Source organism: Trichechus manatus, unplaced genomic scaffold, assembly GCF_000243295.1.
Source record: "Trichechus manatus latirostris isolate Lorelei unplaced genomic scaffold, TriManLat1.0 scaffold00003, whole genome shotgun sequence".
NCBI classification, from domain to species: Eukaryota; Metazoa; Chordata; class Mammalia; order Sirenia; family Trichechidae; genus Trichechus; species Trichechus manatus.
The window spans coordinates 31035858-31039893 of record NW_004443939.1 but is presented as its reverse complement, the minus strand read 5'-3'; the positions used below and the strand labels follow the sequence as shown (position 1 = coordinate 31039893).

General features: G+C 38.3%; 1 pseudogene; it reads right to left on the bottom strand.

Moving 5' to 3' along the window:
• LOC101356592 (NADH dehydrogenase [ubiquinone] 1 alpha subcomplex subunit 3 pseudogene) overlaps positions 1–3696 on the bottom strand; it is a 40583-nt pseudogene extending 36887 nt beyond the window's left edge.
• Positions 3697–4036: the final 340 nt, after the last annotated feature.

Genomic DNA, 4036 nt, shown 5'->3' with positions numbered 1-4036 from the left:
CAGTGGTGGTAGCCGGGCACCATCTAGCTGTACTGGACTCAGTCCGGTGAAGGTCTTGGTAGCTGTGGACAGTTAGTCCTTTGGACTAATCTTTTCCTTGTATCCTGTTCTCTTCATTCGCCCTTGCTCCCCGAAGGGAAGAGACCAGTGGAGTATCTTAGATGGCCGCTCCCAGGCTTTTAAGACCCCAGACACTACTCACCAGGGTAGAATGTAGAACATTGTCTTTATAAACTGTGTTGTGCCAATTGAGCTAGATGTTCCCCCAGACCATGGTCCCCAGAGCCTTCCGCCCAGCAATTCAAGAAAATTATATCTTAATGACAATTAAATTATACTTCAGATGATAGAGTTAGGGGTCAAAACTTGAGCAATCTGTGCCAAAAATTTGTTGGGAAGCATTGGCTGTTACTTACAATTTCATGAAATTACATCTCTATATTAGTTCGTGGATGCTGATATTTCCTGTTTTACTACAATGGAATCACGTGTTAAGCGGGAAAGTATTCACTATGCATTACCTGAATGCTTAAGATACAGAATTGTGAGGGTTCTTTTTGATATTCTCTTATCTGCTAGTAATCAATTTCACAATGCTTCTACAACATAAGCACTCAAAAAATATTTGCTGATTGACTAATTAATCATGGCTGCACTGAAGAAGCACTTTTTCTTTTTTTGAGGAAATGAAATATGTTGAAAGTTGATGCTGAGGAAAGCCACAAATAAAAGGATAATAGTGAAACTTGGAATTGAGGTCTCTGGTAGACATCATAGCTGAGTTACAGTGAGGTAAGTAGTCAAATCCAAACTGAATAATGCAGATGGGTACACTTCTGACTGTGACGCCCTTAATGTCAGGACCAGGCTAATCATCAGTGGGAACTCACCTGTGCAGGCCCTGCAGATGGTTCAAAGGTGCATCTCTGATGACTCAGCAAGGATCTGTTTTAATTGATCACTTCCAGTGTTCTATTTGATGTTTCCCAGATGTTTTGAAGATTAGTTTTGGATGTAAAGGATTAGATCCACAAAATGATTATTTTTAAATTTCTATGGGTGGCACAAACAGTTAAGCTGGAATACTAACCAAAAGACTGGCAGTTCAAACCCATCCAGAGGTGCCTTGAGAGTAAGGCCTGGTGATCTGCTGCCGAAAGGTCATAGCCTTGAAAACCCTATGGAGTGCACTTCTACTCTGCACACATGGGGTTGCCATGAGTTGGAGCTGACTGGATGGCAACTAACAACAAAAATAAATCGTAAGAGAAAGTGATTAGGAGGAGAAGGGGAAAGGAAAACGAAGTTGTCTAGTACCTACTATATGCATGTTCCTAGTTAAGGCTTTTTTATATCTTCACAGAATTTCTATTATAAATGTGAGGAAATTGAAACTCGAGTTTTGAGATGGAATTAAATAAAAACAAAAATAAACCCCCAGGTCAACCCTTCTTCTGCTTTCATATCTACTCAAAAATTTTAACAGATTCATATAAGCCTATGTTTCCTGAATTGGTATCTGTTATAATTTGAATATCGTTTAAACCAATTGTTGTTAAAAGTCAGTGATTTATGCATATAAACTGTGTATGCTATCAAGGACTGACTTTCTTAGAGGGTGGTTACGGATGATTAGAGTCAAAAGAGAGCTTTTTTTCTGATGACGTGATCTAACCTTTTGGCTTTTGGGAAACTGTGAAGTCATAGAACAGAAAAATTATATGACTTTCCCAATCCTGTTACTGGCAAAGTCAGAATTAGAAATTTTACTCTACCAAAGCTTATTTTTGTACTTTTACACTATCCTACATTGCTACTAAATTGGAAGATTGTAAGTTACTTAAAGTTGAGACCATGTCTTCTATTTTTGTGGCATGATCTCTTTAGAATTTGTATGTGTTCAGTACAGATGTGGCATTTGATTACTACTTGGTTGATTAATTCATTTATTTAATACACATATTTTTTAAACTTCATCCATATGCTAGATACTGTTAGTAAAAATGGAAATAAAAACAGGAATTACGTCTGTTCTTTAAGAGATTGCATAATATTAAGTGAAAGAGACAGTGAGAGAAATACTTAATTGACCATATGCTAAGTATGGGGGTGGTGGAAGACATGCGAGTTAATACCAACCAGAAAGGTTGGTTTAAATTCCGATTTTGTACATGTTAACTGTGTGCTTTGCGCAACTTACGCAGTCTTGCTGAATGTGTATTTCATCATCTGTAAGACACAGATACTACCTAATAAACTTGTTGTGAGGATTAAATGAGAAAACTTGTATAAACATTTGACCCTTACTAGACACACAGGACACGATACTAGTATAGAATACTATTATTATTATTACTGTGGTACATGCAAAGTAGTATAATTCTACTTGAGGGGGTCAGGAAAGGCATTACTAAAGAGGAAGCATCAGAAAGGGATTTTGAAGTATGAACAAGAATGTATCAGATGACCAAAGAAGTGTTATAAACATAGTGAATAATCAGTGCAAATATAAGGTCACTTTAACAGGCTTGAAATGGTCAAAGTACACATTTAGGTTGGTGGCACGTTTACTAGTACTGTACTGAAAAGCCATTGACTCCCTGATTCATCCTGAGAAGAGGAAAGCATGTGTGTATGTGTGTGTTTGGCACTCAGCTTTAAACTTGTTTGAACTTGCTCCTCCTCATGAAAATAAGATGGATGCTCTTCAGTATCTAGAGATTATAATCTTTCACAGGTATATTACAACATAGAGCAAAGCCATTCTCAGGTAACTTGTTCAAGGTCACAGTAAGTAAGTGGAAGAATCAGGCTCCAGAAGGCATGCTCTTAACAACATCTTATTTAGGATAAGTGTGGAGAAAATCACATTTGATATCTAGATGTACGTGTCCAGGTATCTTGAGATGTCAGGTGTTGGAAATCTGGCACTGGAGGTCAGGATAGAGATATTAGCTACATATAGATTTTGAAACGAGCCATGATGGCGTAGCGGTTATGGTACTTGACTGCTAACTGAAAGCTCTCTGGTTCGAAACCAACAGTGGCTCCACGGGAGAAAGATGTGGCAGTCTGCTTCCATAGAGATTTACAGCCTTAGAAATCCTATAGGGTCACTGTGAGTCAGAATCCACTCAGCGCTAGTGGGTTTGGTTTTTTTTGGTATAGATTTTGAAACGTGGGTGCGGATAAAATCATCTAGAAAGAAGTGTGGAGGTTATACTGTTGACCACAGTATGACACACCAGAGAAGAAACAGTGTCATTAGTACATGGATGGTACCTGTGGTAGGAGACGGAACATCTTGGGGAGACTGTCAAAAGCAGAAACTCTATAATTTAGTGGGCAAGTTGAGGAAATGAAAATGGTGAAAAGGGTAAAAATAAACAGAGACATAGGAGAAACCAGAAGTCATCAGGAAAGAATGCTGACAAGGTGAGAGTGGTTGATTGTGTTAAATATAGACAAAACGTAGTAAGACTGAAAAAGGCCATTGAATTTTAATAATTAATTGTCATTGGTAATTTTCAGTGAAGTGGAAAAGATCAAGAGTGAAATAAAAAAATGAGTAAGGGTATTAAATAAAAACAGATTTTATTTAAACCATGTGGCACTTACAATATCATCCAGAAGTATCTCCATTTCTTTTTCAGCAATAGTTGCGAATTTCATGTCAGCCTGATAATATCCATGCATGGCTATCAGTCTAGTTGTTGTCATTAGTTGCCATTAAATCCATTCCGACTCATGGTGACCCCATGTGTGCAGAGTAGAACTGTGCCATAGGTTTTTCAAGGCTGTGACCTTTCTGAAACAGATCACCAGGCCTGTCTTCCAAGGTGCCTCTGGGTGTTTTCAAACTACCAACTTTTCAGCTAGTAGTTGAGTGCTTAACCATTTGTGCTACCCAGGGACTCCTTCGCAGGTATATATATATATAAACCCATTGCCGTTGAGTAGATTCTGACTCATAGTGACCCTATAGGAGGACAGAGTAGAACTGCCCCATAGGGTTTCCAATGAACAGCTGGTGGGT